General features: G+C 44.3%; 1 pseudogene across 1 annotated transcript; it reads right to left on the minus strand.

The window, feature by feature from the left end:
* Positions 1–1,496: 1,496 nt before the first annotated feature.
* LOC311110965 (rho GTPase-activating protein 22-like) lies at positions 1,497–17,222 on the minus strand (annotated as a pseudogene). The gene is made up of 8 exons (XR_014615913.1): positions 17,050–17,222; positions 16,077–16,164; positions 5,902–6,452; positions 5,515–5,647; positions 5,316–5,389; positions 4,283–4,404; positions 2,153–3,356; positions 1,497–2,009 (listed from the first exon to the last, which is right to left on the minus strand). The product of XR_014615913.1 is annotated as a rho GTPase-activating protein 22-like (transcript).
* Between the last annotated feature and the right edge of the window lie 1,183 nt (positions 17,223–18,405).

Consider the following 18,405-nt stretch of genomic DNA (forward strand, 5'->3'; position numbering starts at 1 on the left):
GACTTCTCCGGAGAGACCTGGAAATAGCTGTGCAGCGACGCTCCCCATCCAACCTGACAGAGCTTGAGAGGATCTGCAGAGAAGAATGGGAGAAACTCTCCAAATACATGTTTGCCAAGCTTGTAGCGTCATACCCAAGAAGACTCGATGCTGTAATCGTTGCCAAAGGTGCTTCAACAAAGTACTGAGTAAACGGTCTGAATACGTATTTAAATGTGATATTTTGCTTTTTCATTATGGGATATTGTGTGTAGATTGAGGAGGGGAAAAAACCAATTTAATACATTTTAGTAATAAGGCTGTTACGTAACAAAATGTGGAAAAAGTCAAGGGGTCTGAATACTTTCCAAAGGCAATGTATATTCTAGTGAGTCTGTTGAGAAAATTCAAATTAAAGCTACACCAAATTTAAAGAGATGGCTTTAGATATATGTACTGAAAACCCTCCCACTTGCTGGTTAACATATTTTCTCGTGGAGTTTTCATTGAATAGGGTTTTCAGTACATTTATCTAAAGCCATCTCTTTAAATTTGGTGTAGCTTTAATTAGAATTTTCTCAACCAGCAAGTGGGAGGGTTTTCAGCATTTGAATTATATTTATTCTGAGTGTGCAAGGGAACCACACCTGCAAAGCCTGTTATGCACCTGCATAAGGTAAGTCTGAATAGGAACTACTGAGAAGTGCGTAGGAAAGGCATATATTTCTTACGTCTGAATCGGGCCCATATTGAATTGTGTTTGGTTGACAACACAACCAAATATCAACATTTAGGAGATGTATCTACTTATTGGATAGTTCCATCCGAGCCACTGGCTTAATCCCATTCTTTAACTTTTATTTTTGGTTGATTTGGAGAAGTGAACCAACATATAATTTGTTAACTTGTCGACAAGTTTATAGGCTATTTATAGTATTTCAAAAGTGATATTGAATTGTGTTTGGTTGTCAAAACAACCAAATATCAACATTTGAAGGAGATGTGTCTTCTGCTTGGATAGTTCCATCTGTGCCACTGACTTAGTCTGGCTTTAATTCCTGTTTGTGGAATTAAAGAATAGGACTAAATCAAATCAAACTTTAAATGCACTTTAAATAAAGTTTGATTTGATTTAGTAATATTATTTTTAGGCATTATATAAATGTTTTGTTGAATTCTGGGTTGAATTCAAACCAAAGCTGTTGATGACTTTGCAAATGCTATATAGGCCTAAATACCATCATTGATGATATTTGAGTGATAAAGAATGGTCACATTTAATATGCTCTGTTAAACCTACCTTTTGGAATGACTTCGATAGCAACAGTGATTCTATTTAGTTTTTAAGTGGAGATCTCTCAACAATCATTCTCACGATAGCACATTGGTGATAGTCAGTGACAAATATCATAGCTACGCAGGGCTAGGCTTGGTTAAAACCCTGGTTGGTAGACCAAAGTGTAGCTATAGATAAATTGTCCAGTAGGAGGTGCTGCCCAGCCTATATATTTTTTTTTCTGATAGTGGATATAAGGTTGAAGATCTGTTTTTTTTTAAAGGTACAAATTCAACATATTTTATACAAGGTTTGTCTATGTTGAAATATGGTTACCATGATGACATAATCCTGTGGTTTAAATTTCACCCTCAAAACAACATTTGACGTTGATTACTTTTTTCAAATATAATGTATTTTCTACATAAATTCCATGTCGCTATCCGTTGACATATTATGTTGAAACAACATTGAGTCATACAGTTTGTGCCCAGTGGGTAGGCTTTAGCTCGGTGGGCTAACGCTGTCTGCTCAGGTCTAGCTGGTATCTGTGCCAGTGGTCAGGTTTCTCAGTGTAGCAAATAACTCTTCCATCTCTTTCTGCAGGAGAACATTCCGAGTCTCAGCATCTTGCCTTGCGCGTTCCGAGTTCCCCAGTCGGATCTCCATCATGCGGAACCTCTTCTTCTCCTGGCCTAGATCCTCTTCTAAACGACCAGACTGGAGACGAAGACCTGAACACGACTCCTCCAATCTAGGAACATAGAGAGAGAGGTTAGAGATTACAGCAGACACACACGCGTGGATGTGCACACATGCATGTATGTGCACACACTCACATACACACACAAACACCATAACATTGCCATATCAACAAGAACACAAGTTAGTTCATACTTGTGTATGCGTGTCTCATAGCTGATCCTCTGTTTCCTCAGCTCCTCCTTCAACTCTGTCACCAGGCTGAACAGACCCTCGTTGACCCCTGACCTCTGACCTGAGATGTCATCCCCAGGGTCACCCTCAGTCCAGCCAGCGCTGCTCACAGACAGCTCTAGAGCAGAGCTACTGCCCCCAGCCACCGAGGACCCCGCCACAGCCTGCCCTGACCATAGCCCTGACCCTAACCCAGAGTTCAGTGTGCTGCACTCACTTCCTGTAGATTCAGCCAATGGGATCTCACAAGAGGTCCAGGGGGAGGGGCTGCCACCGGGCATGCTCAGACTGCAGGGAGTGACATTAACGTTGTCATAGGTCGAGAGCCTGTTGGAATGGGGGGAGTTTCTGACAGACAGGGAGGGCTTTATATTGGGATAGGAGGAGCCTATAGTAGAACAGGAGGAGTCTATATGTAAAGGAGATGAGTCTTTTAGTGTGCTTCTTTGGGAGTGTGAAGAGTCTTTTAGCGACAATGAGGAGTCAGTATATGAGTCTAGCAGAGAATCTTTATGTGTCTCTTTCAGGCAAAGCGAGGACTCTTTGAGTCGTTCACCGGTCGAAGCGGTCCGTCGGTGACTGCGGAAGGACGTCAGGCCGTTCATCAGCCAGTTGCCCCCGGTGACTGTCGACACATCAACTGCTGACCCCCCCAACTTCCCCCTCACCCCCGCTGACCCAAACCTGCCCTTCAAGGAGGACCTCCATGAAGACTGGCTTTTGGACTGCTTACTGGGACCGAGGTCTGCGCCACTACAACCCGAGAGCTTTCTTTCGCTCTTTCCTTCACTCTTTCTCTCCACCTTTTCTTCTGTTCCTTCACCATTATTTCCCTTAGAATCCCCCTCTGTTCTTTCCTTGGGGGTTGATCCAGGGTGGTCAGTGTCAAGAGAGGACACTGTGGAGGTCGGGAGGGGTTTAAGTGGTTCCTGACTTGGGGTGTTAAGGGTCTGTCCCAGGGATGGATAGTCCTGAGCGGAGTTGGGGGGCAGGATGTCCTCCTGTGAGAGCCACTCCACCTTGCAGCGCTGAATCGGGGGGACCCGGGGATAGGGAGTTGGAGGAGGGGCAGATTGGTCCTCCCTGGGAGTCTCTGCCTCCCCCTGGTACAGACGAGAGTGTTCACTGATCAGTACGGACATCAGGTGCTGCACCTGGGAACTACCTGCAAGATGGAATAAAAAGCAAACCATTATTTACAGGATTTATATGTAGCCCTTTTCCAGTGTGGGATTCTAGCTTGAAATATACTTTTGTATATTGTATGTTACCATACTAGAACTTATTGATTACTTTACATGTATAAGGAATGTATATTGTTGGGGTCAATGGAGGGGGGATAAGAACGAGGTGTATGGAAAGTTACTGAGTGAGGAGGGGGGAGTGCAGAAAGTTTACATTCTGTCAAAACATTATATTGGCTCCTAAGGAGGGAGGCAAAGGGCAACAGTCTGGTTTCAGTCACTGATAAGGTAGGACAGCCGTGGATTAGGGAGGAGCGAGGAATTTGGCCCGAGGTCAGGTCAGATGAAGTGAGAAGGAACAGTCCTATCCCACACACATATATTTCCACGCCCACAAAGTTTCTAGCATGAGGCAGGGCCATGAATACACCAGTGAGAGGAACCAATTAAGTTCCTGACTAGCAACAGAGATGTATTGGCTGTCTAGATGTGCAAGGAGTTGACTCCTCCTAGTAGTAGGGTATAAATATATGTGCTTGTGTAAACATGTCTTTGTCTTTGCAGCTGTTTGACCCAGTGGGTTAATAAACTTTGTTTGAGCTTTTCCTAGTGGTCCGTTTGAGTTTTTACTCTGTTTGTTCAGAACCTAACACCAGAAAATGAAAATGCTTTCTCCAGCCTCATCCCTCAGATTATAGCAAAAAAGTGGCAGGGCTGTGGTTGGCTGAGAAATAAATTACATATATTGGCTTTAAACTCTGTTTAAACAATGCATCCTTCTCACTGATATTGTAAAATAAAAGTTCAAACTTAAATTGCACTTTACAAATCCCCTCTATGTGAAATGTTACGATTAGTTTGCTCATAGCACGTGTGTCATTAGAGAGACAAATGCGCTGGTATCTACCCTCCATTATGATTTGTGGGTCCTCCATCTTGGGACGGAGGATGTTGGGTCCGAACACAGTGGCCAGGTTCTGAACACTCATCTTGTTCTGACTTGAGTGGGACTGGACCTCATCTAGGAATCTATAGTGCACATACACACATGCACACATGCAAGCACACACGCACATATGCACGCACGCACACACATATAAAGGCTGGTAAGAATAAAACACAGAGGAGAAAAATAAATAGCCCCCTGAAGCAACATTTTATTTCCTCCAAGATTGTCTGAATATCTCAACTCTTGTATGTTCAGTATGATTCAGACTTGAGACAGACACAGTATGAGAAGTGGTGGTGAGTCATGCTGTTGGCACCGCCTGTGTCATCTGACACATTTTGCTGCCTCAGCTGCCTGCTGATGCCATTACACATCTATTTATAGTGTTACACGATGTCATTAACCCTTTAACTGGCACACCAAGAAAAAAATATCTGAACAATTATTGTTCTGCAAAATATGTGTATTTAGCCTCAATATAGGCCAGAAATGAATCATGTTTGTTTGCATGACTTAAACTTTGATAGATAACACATCGCAAACATCTCAACTAGCAGGTTGAGCTGCCCAATTAGAGTAAACTGTATTGGAAAATGTTTTAAGTAATAAAAAAATAATACATTAATTTACATTATGTCTGCTTAATTGACTTATGATGGAAGATAAGTTTAGTTAAATGAGGATATCAAATATTAATAAAATATGCTACATTTGTGTCAAAATATGAATATTCAAATGCATGTAAATGTATGCGTTTACAGTTTATATGCTTAGAATACCAGTAAAATGACATATACTGAATGATATTATGAATCATATTGAAGATAACAGGCATACAGTAAATAATTATATGGATTTGAAAGGTTTTTTGTATTTGCACAGACAAAGAAAATCCCATAACAATATGTCTTTATTGCCCATTATCACTAGCTTTGACTTAATAGCATTCCTTTAATGGGCAACTCAACCGCCTGGTAGTGCATATTTTCACCTGCAGATGTATCTGAGGAGGTTGTAGTTGACCTGAGGAAGAGTCTTCACCTGCCTGCCCAGCTCAAGGATCCCCTTCAAAAAGACAAAGTCCCTATATCATTATTCATTAGGGTTTGAATGAGAACATTACTACTTTGAAAAGGGGCATATGTGTGTCACATGTGCACACACACACAAACGCACACACACACACACACCTCCTCCTGGTCCTTGGCCAGTAGCTGAGCGGTGGAGAGGAACTCTGTGTATTTGTTGAAAGGCACCACAGGCTCTGGCAGCTCTCTGAGGTACAACTTCAGCAGGGACGCCACCGTGTGGACATCAGTGTTACTGCAGGACAGGTCAGGGGTCAGGGTGAGAAGTCACGACAATTCAGGGTCATAAAATGTGTTTTCCTCTTTACATTATAATATTTAGATAATCTGTATCTGTAGATAACCTGTTAAACATAAGAATTATGACTGATTTACAACACAGCCCCTCTACCTGTCTGTGTTCTGTTACAGTATGTTGTGTTTTACATTGTGATATTCTGTGTTACCTTTAAAGGGAAAGTTGATGTAAAGGGAAAGTACTTCTCCTACCTGTCAAACAGTGGTTTCTCCCCGCAGTTAAAGGCGTCCTGCAGCTCTCGTACGTGATTGGTTTGTCCAGGCATTCTGAACAGCCCCTCCTCTGTGAGGCCATTCTGGTGTATAAAACATACACACTGCTGCACCAGCAGAGGCACCAGAGGCTTGCTGCTGCTGCCACACCCACTCTCACACTGCATTGTCTCCTCTAAATGCTGTCCAAAAATACCTAGAGCAAATTCCAAGGACACACACACAGGCACGCAAGCACGCATGCGCACACACACGCAATCAACTGGCTCTTACAGGACGTTTGTGTGTGTGTGTTTTCTGTGTGTGCACGTGTGTGTCTGTGTGTGTATTTGTGTGTGTGTGTGTATGTGTGAGTATGTGTACGAGCATGTGTGTGTTTGTGTGTGCATGTTTGCGTGTGTTACCTCCTCCTAGCGGGGCCCATATAGCTCTTCGTATGGCTCTGACCCATTCCTCCATGTCACTCTGCGACTTAGCCATCAACAGGAAAGACTCGCTCAGACCTGAACGATCCTTCTCTCCACTGCCTCCTGCAAACACACACACACAACCTGTGTGAGCAACCAACATGACGCCAACAGTGTACATTTAAACACTTCATCTTCAGTCTGTGAGGGGATTTAAAAACAACGCATGAACCACTAGCATCAAGTATGGCAGGTGGAAATTGATTCTGTGTGCGTAGTACATTGTCATTGGTAACTATATGCAGAGTGCACTGTTGAGTCTTCATGAGCACAGCGCTTGTCTTTAGCAATGATGCCATCTACATAGTACGTTATTATTGGTATTGTCAGTGTCATCATGCAATGCTCTGTGCTTATGTGCCATACAAAGAGCCTTTAACAGTGGTGCTCATCAATCTTTGTAGACCACTAGATGTTGGTGGTGGAACTATGCCAGTGATATCGTGAACCATCAGATCCTCCTCTCCACCTTCTCAGGGCTGGGCGTCTCAGGCTCTGCACACTCTTGGATTGCATCCTACCTGGCTGGCGTGGAGAGGATCTGTGTCGGCACCACGTACTCTCACTACTGGTGTCTTCCAGCCTCGATTCTAGGCCCTCTCCTCTTCTCTTTATAAACCAAGTCACTCTGCTCCGTCATATCCTCACATGGTCTCTCCTATCATTGCTATGCGGATGACACTCAACTACTTTTCTCCTTCCCCCCTTCTGACATCCAGGTGGCGACACGCATCTCTGCGTGCCTGGCAGATATCTCAACTTGGATGTCGGCCCACCACCTCAAGCTCAACCTCGACAAGACGGAACTGCTCTTCCTCCCGGGGAAGGACTGCCCGCTCAAAGACCTCTCCATCACGGTTGACAACTCCACAGTGTCTCCCTCCCAGAGTGCAAAGAACCTTGGCGTGATCCTGGACAACACCCTGTCGTTCTCTGCAAACATCAAAGCAGTGACCCGCTCCTGCAGGTTCATGCTCTACAACATCTGTAGAGTACGACCCTTCCTCACACATGAAGCGGCGCAGGTCCTAATCCAGGCATTTGTCCTCTACCATCTGGACTACTTCAACTCGCTGTTGGCCGGGCTCCCTGCTTGTGCCATCAAACCTCTACAACTTATCCAGAACACTGCAGCCCGCCTGGTTTTCAACCTTCCCAAGTTCTCTCATGTCACCCCACTCCTCCGCACAGTCCACTGGCTTCCAGTTGAAGCTCGCATCCACTACAAGACCATGGTGCATATCTATGGAACAGTAAGAGGAACTGCCCCTCCCTACCTTCAGGCTATGCTCAAACCCTACACACCAACCCGAGCACTCTGTTCTGCCACCTCAGGTCTCTTGGCCCTCCCACCCCTACGAGAGGGCAGCTCCTGCTCTGCTCAGCCCAGTCCAAGCTCTTCTCTGTCCTGGCACCCCAATGGTGGAACCAGCTTCCCCCTGAAGCTATGACAGCAGAGTCCCTGCCCATCTTCCAAAAACATCTGAAACCCTACCTCTTCAAACTTATTTTAAATAATCCTCCTCCTCACCTCGACCCCCCCCCCACCCCAAAAAAAAATACTTAACCAGCACTTGCACTTGACCCCCCCTAATGCCTGTGATATGGGGTTGTCCCACCTAGCTATCTTAAGATGAATGCACTGTAAGTCGCTCTGGATAAGAGTGTCTGCTAAATGACTAAAATATAAAATGTAAGATATTCTGCTCCTAACATCTATCTATTATTAGATACTACAGGGCATGGTTAGTCCTGTCTGTCTATATGTATGGTGTCAAATCGATCTCTAAAGTCGAGCACGTGCGAGATGGCGCTGTCAAGCAAGATGAAACATTATTGAGCAAGCAAACACTGAGTCGAGAGCGCAGAGGATGTGTTCCACGAGTGCACAGGCAGCAGGGGGCACGCAAATTAAACTTGAGTTGCACTTGCAAGTGTCACTTTGAGTGAGCAGAACATTATTGCAACACGCAAAATATTAATTATAGAGCAGAGATTTTTGTTTTGTTTTGCAGATACTTACTAAACGTCAAGACTCAGAAGTTACGGCGCTCTCACAAATACATCGCATCCCCACATGGATTTCTCATCTCACACCAGAAAATCTACTTTTACTATTATTTTATTACAGGTGAAAATTCTAGACAATGAATATAGCCTGTAGCATTCAACTGAAACGCAATTTGTCAGGTTTCTGGACCAATCACAGCTTGACTGCTCTCTAACCTAATTTTTGACGGTGAAAGGCAAAGTGATGGTGGTGAAGTAGCCTATGCGGAGTCTCCAGAAAACACTAACATCTGGTTTTCAGGGGTACAGTATTTTCAACCTATGTTCCGTTTCCCCTGAAAAATGGGGAAACTCGGCTCAGGCATCTTTCTATGCATGCTACGTTAAGTCAGTGGTGAAGTAGCGTTAGGGACGATGGCCAACGATAAAAATGTAAGCTCTATTGTTTTTCAGTAGAGAAACTAGCTAACCAACCAACTAGCTAATCAACTAGCTATGATTTCAATATTGAAATTTAAGTAGGTTGTTATTTGGTCTTCTGTTATTAAAGCAGGCTATTGATTATGCAAGCTAGGTTAGTGTCAGCTAGCAGCTAGCTAGGAAGCTAACCACATTTAAAAGTTACGGTATCTTCGCTAGCTATGTTAGCGAGGAGTTAGTAGAGAAGGAGAACTTGGAAGACCAGCATGACTGGCAGTGAGTGGCGGAGAAGGGAGAGGCAGGGTGAGAACAGATAGGGAAGGCCCTCACTGGGGAAAAGGCCCTTGATTGAGATGGCGTGAGTAGTCCAAGGGCCACCCATCAAAAATGTGTTGTTCCGTGACCCAAGAAATTAAACTGCAAAATGTCAACAAGATTATGTAAATAATGGTATGAACATGAACACTGTCTGTTTCAAAACTTTTAAAAGTTGCACATTAACTTTTAATCTTCAATCAAAGTTATGATATTTAGCATCGAAATCACAGCGCATCTTGGGTAATTGCCCTTGTAATGTTCCGACGTTGCTATGTTTCACCTTGGTTACTTTTGTTGCACACTGGCGCACAGAACACAGAACTATTTGTGCGTTGGGTGTTCGTCCTTGCATAAGCTCAAGGAACTTCACTGATCCAGATGAACTCCGAAATGGGGAAATATGTTTTAACCATGTATAGTGGTTTTCTCAGTTACTGTAAGAAGTTTTGGCAGCTGTATTTAGCCTACAAGGGCCATCATTTATTTTGCATGCTAACCAAATAAAATTAATTGTTTGTTAAAACATGTCCCGACAGCTACATCCAGCACTGTTCTGGCATAGGAGAAAAATAAATGTAGCACCTTTCAACAGCTTCTTATCTTATATTATCTTATATTAAATGTAGCACCTTTCAACAGCTTCTTATCTTATATTATTTGTATGCACCGGACCTCTGGTCCGGTGCATACATTGCTTTCTGCAAGAATGGACAATGGAACGTGTGTAAAAATTGTAACCAAGGTGTAACATGGCAAGTTGGCAACCTCATAATGTTGCCGGGGTAATTACCCAAAATGCGCTATGATTTCGAAATTGTACCTTTGATTTATAATATTTAATTAATGTGCAACTTTTACAAGTTTTGAACCACAATGTTCATATTCATAAATGTATCTACGTAATGATGTTGAAACTTTGCAGTTTTGCTTCCTGGGTCATGGAATGCCTTTTCTGAACCCTTTTTTGGTGGGTGGCCCTTGGACTAGAGGGGGAGCCAAGAGAGATCAAGCTCTGAACTAAATAGCCAATATTGTAAACCGCTAAATGCATACTTTGAGATAGTCTATTTGAAATACAGATTGGATTACTTTTACTGTGGTAGTTATTGTGCAGTTACAATAAAAGAGATTGACCTCTAACCATCTCTCTCTCTCTCCACACAGGCCTACTTTCACTATGTGGTGGGGAAGTTGTTCTCTGCTTATCTGACAGAGATAGGAGTCACAGGAGTCCATTATTTTCCAAGTACCTTGGCTTTCCTCTATGCACCGCACTCTGGGGACTTCCTGCAGGTAACCATGACTTCTATCAATCACCCCCATAACTTAATCATTAGTGGTACTGAGAGTTCCTCTAATTGCTTTGACACGGTATGGAGGCATTGTTATAGAGGAAGACAGGTTTAAACGTTCGAATCAGTTCTGGCCTTGCGTCCAAGGCAACAGCTTCGGTCCCGCCCACAAAGGGTAAAGAAAAGTGAATCTCTCATTGAAATGCATTCATTTTAGTGCTGCCTTAAATGGCTTAAAATATAAGATTTTTATATAATCATGTATTCCTTCTAAAACCGAGTTAATGCCTGACTTGTGATGTGCAAGCTAGTGATGGGGAAACTAAGCTTCCTGAAGCATTTAGCATTTCCAGACAATTGTGTCAGTTCATTACTCAAGGCTTTGATCAACACAGTGTATTCTAGTGGCACCTGCTGGTCAAAATAATTTAGAACAGCCAAATTATTATAGATGATGTCCCACATGCCGTAGCACGTGCGCAGTGTAGCCTTTTTGTCTTCTACCGAAACCAATACCAAACCAATAAGGTGGTTGTTCGACGAAACAAAGCTTCAGATGTCATTGATTACGTGCTTCTGATAAAGCGATAAAAGCATCGGCACACTGCTTAAAAATAAACTGCTTAGCGATTTCGATGCATACCTCGGAGCTCCGGAATCAAACGTAACATCACTAGTGCGAGCAATCAAGTCGATTCTTTAAAAAAATGTCATTTCTACCACTTATTTAAAGCTACAAAGCCAAGGTGAAGAAATGGCAATTCAATACAGGCTAGAACAACAGCATGCCATGCGGGTGTCCCGTGCTACTGTAAAAAGGCACGAAAAAAGGCATGACATTGGCTTTAATGAGTCATGGTTGAGTATTGCTCTGTTCAAGTAGGCTGTGATTTTGCTGTGGTCTGATAGGGGTGTCAGTGGGCTGACTGTGAACGTTCTGACAGACTCTGGTTTGAGGTCTGTGATAAAGTAGTCTACAGTACTGCTGCCAAAGGATGAGCTGTAGTTGTACCTACTGTAGGAGTTCCCTCGAAGCCTACAATTGACTATGTACAGACCAAGTGTGCAACAGAACTGCAGGAGTTGTGACCCGTCTTTGTTGGTTATATTGTAGTTTTGTGTAGGGGGGCATATGGGGAGGGAATGCTGTCACCTCCAGGTAGGTGTCCCCCCCTGTGTGCTGAGAGTGTCAGGTTCTTGTCCAGTTCTGGCATTTAGGTCACCACAGACTAGTACATGTCCCTGGGCCTGGAAATGGTTGATCTCCCCTCTCTAGGATGGAGAAACTGTCTTCATTAAAGTATGGGGATTTATTTATTTTTTTACATTTTTTTACATTTTTAGTCATTTAGCAGACGCTCTTATCCAGAGCGACTTACAGTTAGTGAATACATATATATATATATTTTTTTTATACTGCCCCCCCCCCCCCCCGTGGGAATCAAACCCACAACCCTGGCGTTGCAAACGCCATGCTCTATCAACTGAGCTACATCCCTGCCGGCCATTCCCTCCCCTACCCTGGACGACGCTGGGCCAATTGTGCGCCGCCCCATGGGTCTCCCGGTCGCGGCCGGCTGCGACAGAGCCTGGATTCGAACCAGGATCTCTAGTGGCACAGTTAGCACTGCGATGCAGTGCCTTAGACCACTGCGCCACTCAGGAGTATACTGGGGATATACACTACATTACCAAAAGTATGTGGACACCTGCTCCTCTGAAGTCTCATTCCAAAATCATGGGCATTAAAATGGAGTTGGTCCCCCCTTTGATGCTATAACAGCCTCCACTCTTCTGGGAAGGCTTTCCACTAGATGTTGGAATATTGCTGCAGGGACTTGCTTCCATTCAGCTACAAGAGTATTAGTGAGGGCGGGCACTGATGTTGGGTGTTCCAATTCATCCCAATAGTGTTCGATGGGGTTGAGGTCAGGGCTTTGTGCAGGCCAGTCAAGTTCTTCCACACCGATCTCGACAAACCATTTCTGTATGGACCTCGCTTTGTGCACGGGTGCATTGTCTTTGTGAAACAGGAAAGGGCCTTCCCCAAATAGTTACCACAAAGTTGGAAGCACAAAATCATCTAGAATGTCATTGTCATACTGTAGCATACATTAAGATTTCCCTTCACTGGAACTAAGGGGCCTTCCCCGAACCATGAAACACAGCCCCAGACCATTATTCCTCCTACACCAAACTTTACAGTTGACACTATGCATTGGGGCAGGTAGCATTCTCATGGCATCCGCCAAACCCAGATTCGTCCGTCAGACTGCCAGATGGTGAAGTGTGATTCATCACTCCAGAGAATGTGTTTCCACTGCTCCAGAGTCCAATGGCAGCGAGCTTTACACCACTCCAGCCGATGCTTGGCATTGCGCATTGTTGATCTTAGGCTTGTGTGCGGCTGCTCGGCCATGGAAATCCATTTCATGAAGCTCCCGACGAACAGTTATTGTGCTGACGTTGCTTCCAGAGGCAGTTTGGAACTCGCTAGTGAGTGTTGCAACCGAGGACAGATTTTTACGCGCTACGAACTTCAGCACTTGGCGGTCCTGTTCTGTGAGCTTGTGAGGCCTACCACTTCGCGTTTGAGCCGTTGTTGCTCCTAGACGTTTCCACTTCACAATAACAGCACTTACAGTTGACCGGGGCAGCTCTAGCAGGGCAGAAATCTGACGAACTGACATGTTGGAAAGATGGCATCCTATGATGGCACCACGTTAAAAGTCACTGAGCTCTTCAGCAAGGCCATTCTACTGACAATGTTTGTCTATAGAGATTGCATGGCTATGTGCTCGATTTTATACACCCATCAACAACGGGTGTGGCTGAAATAGCCGACTCCACTAATTTGGGGTGTCCACATACTTTTGAATATATAGTGTAGGTAGCACACAGGAGGATATTTTTTCTCTGTGGAGATAATTGCCTTATTTATAGATATAAAATGCTCCTGATTTGATTCATTTAATAGAATGGGTTAGATCTGATCTATAACAAATTACCCCCTGAGTCCATTCCCTGTTTCACTCAGGGGTAGTTTGGTGGATGGGACTACCAGCTCTCTGTAACTTAGAGGGCAACCAGTGGGTCCATCTCCTCTATACCATGTTTATTGTAGAATAACAATGTCTGTATTTCTGATTTCTTTAAGTCCGGGTTCCTGCTATAACCATTCGTGAGTTGGGGAAAGTGGAAGTAGCTTTTTTAATCACTCCCTTGAGTGTTGTGGTCACCCTTTCCTGCTGTGCTATCAGGTCATTTGTGCCTGTGAGAATTATTATGCAGCTGGATGACCCTAGTTGGTCCTCAGACAGTAGGTCTAGGGCATGCTGGGTGTTTAGGGGAAAAGTTTATTTGATTATATGTATTTCCCATTTGAGTCCAAAAGGAGTACAATCTGTGGCTTTTGTATGTCCTCAGTGGGTGTGGGGTGGTTGTCAAGAGGGCTATCAATGGGGCTGATAGGGGCGGGTCTCCTGGGTTGATGGTTCTTCATTTATCTGTCCTGCTGTGGTGTCGAGGCTGTGGTCAGGATCTGAGGTGGACTGTTTTTCATTTACATTTTAGTCATTTAGCAGACGCTCTTAGCCCATAGATTTTGTTGTAATGTTTGAGTCACTCAAATATCACATGAATAAACACTAGACATGGCAAAATGTATAGAATTGCAAGAAAATGAGCTTTAAAACTGCAACATTTACTCTGCACCCCAATGACAAAATGTATAGAATTCCAGGAAATAAGCTTTCAACCTGCAAAATGTTCTCTGCACCAACAAGAGGGTTGTGAACAGTTTGTGTCATGAACAGTGCTTGTGCTCATAGAAATAGACGTGGTGCGCGCACACACACAGGGGGGGCCCAGGAGTTTCCCCAATGCTGGAAGGAGGGCCTGAGTGAAACATTTTAGGCACCCCTGAGCTAGAACACACATACACCACAGCCAAATGTCTGAGTGAATACAGTAGCAGAGAAAAGCAACAAGATTCAAGGTAAAAATAACCCAGATTAAAGAGATTGATTTGGATATTCTGTCATGGATTATTTGTGAAATTATCAACATTGTCATAATACTGCATTCCTGAAAGTTCTGTCAGAGACACATGCAACGCCCAGCAGTAAATAGACAAAGGGTGTGATTATGTGTGTGTGTGTATTCGTTTTTTGTATGCATGTGTGGGGTTGTGCGCGTGCGTACATTTGTGTGTGTGTGTACTTCCACCATACCACCATGCCTACCCTGCCATGGTTACAACATAACTAAATAGATTCCTTGTTGGAGTGTCTGTTTGACATCTTGTTCATGTAATGCAAGTTCTGTTTCACTCAACAAAGTATTGAGTGTATTATGCACTGCACAACATATTTTCTGTTCTTTACCCCCTTTTTCTCCCCAATTTCAATTTTGTCTCATCGCTGCAACTCCCCAACAGGCTCGGGAGGCGAAGGTCAAGTCATGCGTCCTCCGAAACATGACCTGCCAAACCGCGCTTCTTAACACCCGCCCGCTTTACCCGGAAGCCAGCCACACCAATGTCTCGGAGGAAACACAGTTCACCTGATGACCGTGGTCAGCCCGCAGGCGCCCGACCCGCCACAAGGGGTCGCTAGAGCACGATGAGCCAAGTAAAGCCCCCCCCGGCCAAACCCTCCCCTAACCCGGATGACGCTGGGCCAATTGTGCGCCGCCCTATGGGACTCCTGATCACGGCCGGTTGTGATACAGCCCGGGATCGAACCTGGGTCTGTAGTGATGCCTCTAGCACTGCGATGCAGTGCCTTAGACCGCTGCGCCACTCGGGAGGCCACTCCTCAACATATTAACCAAGACCGATAGATTTCTAGTCTGAGAACAGCTATGCTATCCAGAGTTCCCTGAAAAACTCTATAATTTCATAAATCAGGCTTTACCTGGGTCATGTTCAGTATAGGGTAACAGTAGCAAGACATTTTGCAACGGCTAACACAAATGAGTCCTTCTTATTCGATAAGTTCAAGAAGTACCTCTCCATTTCACTGTTTAATTTTTTTAAAATCCTGTTTCCTTCCTACGGAACACCACCCAGAGTTCCATTACAACACACAGAAGTTAAACCAATTGAAGTCATAAACTGTTCTCTCTGCTACCCCACGGCAAGCGGTACCAATGCACAAAGTCTAGAACCAACAGGACCCTCAACAGCTTCTAACCCCAAGCCATAAGACTGCTAAATAGTTAGATATATAGTTAATCAAATAGCTACCCGGACTATCTGCATTGACCCTTTTTGCACTAACTTTTTTTATCATCACATACGCTGCTGCTACTCTATATTATCTGTCACTTTATTCCTAGTTTTATGTACATATCTCCCTCAATTACCTCGTACTCCTGCACATCGACTCTGTACTGTTACCCTGTGTATATAGCAAAGTTATCATGACTCGTGTATTTATTGTACTTTTGTTAAGATGCGTTTTAGTTTTCTATTATTTCTCTATTTTCTTTCTCTCTGCATTGTTGGGAAGGGCCCATAAGTAAGCATTTCACTATTAGTTTTCACCTGTTGTTTACGAAGCATGTGATGAATACAATTTGATTTGATGTGAACCAGGAAGTGCATCATCAGAGGGAGGGTTTAGATGTCTCCATGGTTACTTACCTGGAGCAATCTCAAACAGGTGGCGACCAGCTTCATCCTGATTGGCCGACAGCTCACTGACCTGACTGCCCTGGAGAAGGATGCATCCCTGAGAGAGAGAGAGAGAGAGAGAGAGAGAGAGAGAGAGAGAGAGAGAGAGAGAGAGAGAGAGAGAGAGAGAGAGAGAGAGAGAGAGAGAGAGAGAGAGAGAGAGAGAGAGAGAGAGAGAGAGAGAGAGAGAGAGAGAGAGAGACAGAGAGAGACAGAGAGACAGAGAGACAGAGAGACAGAGAAAGGAGAGAACACAGTGTTAAAGGTAAAGCATTGTGTAGTTTGGAATAACCAAACAGAAACATTACTTAACTCTCTGTTTGAAATGGGAATCACTTAGAGCACAGGGAAGGAAGACGTGCTGTGCATGACAAACATTACAGAAATGTTACGAAACATTGTAGACTCCATCGTCTCCTTTAGTCTTGGCAGAAGTCCAACTGAGGGAGTAATGAAGGTAGAGAGATGGATTACTCAGGAAAACATCCCTCAATCCATTTATCCCTCTGCCTCTCTGCCTCCCCTTCCATCTCTCTCCCCGCATTACCATCCCCGCCAGTATGGGCAGGTCCGGGGTCAGATACTGTACTTAACACTCTGACTTACAACCCAACCCACCCAGAGGACAACCAGTTATCGCATTAGCAGTCAAACAGTCAGCAACTATACGGCCCGCAGATCCGGAATGGAGGACCAGTAACCCCATTAACAGTTACATAGCCAGTGTGGCATGGTAACTAGGCACACAGGAGCCAGAAATGAGGAGCCAGAGATCGACTGGCTCGAGAAGAGACTTACATGGAGATCCAACAGAGTGAGTTTCCTGCTTCTGATATTAGATAATATATTATTAACACATTTAAAGAGTATAATACAGTCCTGATATATGTATAATGACTTGAAAGTGTCCTGAATATGTGCATTAAACTATAGTGTAGTATACCTGAGGTTTAGTCTCATCCTGGTCCTTATAGAAGTACAGTGCTTCAGTCTGGAGAACGAACCACTGTAGCTGCCAGTTCCTCATGATGCTCCTCTGTCTCTTCAGCCAGCCGGCCTTCAGCGCCATCTCCTGGCCTAGAGCAGAACTGCAGCGGCCCAGTACCATGCTCTTGGAGCGGGCTGGGGAGTTAGAGATGGGGGGGAGGGGAGAGAAAGAGAGAAACATGAACACAAACACATATAACCTATATACGGACACACACATACGCATGCACAGACAAACACACGCACGGATGCACGCACACACACCATCCCAAATCATTATTCGCTGAGGTCCCTATGAGAACAGTCTGATTCCAGCGTCTGAGCCACGCATGCTGATTTATCCATTACTACCTGGACCAGTCTATTGTCAGGGATGGACAACCATCCTGTAGAGCTACTGGGTGTGCAGGCTTTTGCTGTAGCCCTGCTCTAACACACCTGATACAGCCAATGGAGCAGATGATTATAGGATCAGGTATGTTAACATAAGGTTGAATAGAGGTCCTATGTATCTCTCCAACAGCTCAGAACAACCATAACAGACTGATTAAAGGATAAATTACACTTCAGACACTGGTGTATCGGATAAACCTGTGTCAGGCTGAGAGAGAGAGAGAGAGAGAAAGAGGGAGAGCGAGAGCGAGAGCGAGAGAGAGAGAGAGAGAGAGAGAGAGAGAGAGAGAGAGAGAGAGAGAGAGAGAGAGAGAGAGAGAGAGAGAGACAGAGAGAGAAGAGTGAGAATCAATTATTTCTATTTTTCTTGTTAATTGCGTCCCTGTTTCTGCTGAGGACAGCAGGGGGAACATTGGCTGAGCTCTCTCTCTCTCTCAGCATCTCTCGCTCTCCACCTCTCTCCTGTATTTAGCAGAGTCATGATCGCAGTAGATGACGTGTATTAAGTCCAGTCATTGACAGAGGGGTCTATTGAGCCCATGGGGAAGTAGAGAGACTCCAGAGGGTCTATAAATGCAGAGGTTATGGTCTGGTCTCATATACATATTTTAACTGGAACATACTTGCATAGAGGAGGAACTGACTATTTTGTTTGCTCCTCTAAATGATATACTGGATCAGGTTTGGGCCATTCTTAAATGACAGTATTTCACAACACATTTGGTAGGTCAAATAACCACTGATCACAATCTTTTCAAGTAAAACCTTCTTCAAATAACAGCTATCTGGAAAATCAGTGCTAGTGAGAGTGTGAGTGGATGAACGACAAGTGCAAGAGTTAAGTGGTAGTAGACAATACAGTCTGTGCCTAGTCTCAGTCTTGTGATTTAGCCTCCATATCCATGTCCATCCAGTCATG

This window comes from Coregonus lavaretus (genome assembly GCF_964263955.1).
Source record: "Coregonus lavaretus genome assembly, chromosome: 36".
Lineage (NCBI taxonomy): Eukaryota > Metazoa > Chordata > Actinopteri > Salmoniformes > Salmonidae > Coregonus > Coregonus lavaretus.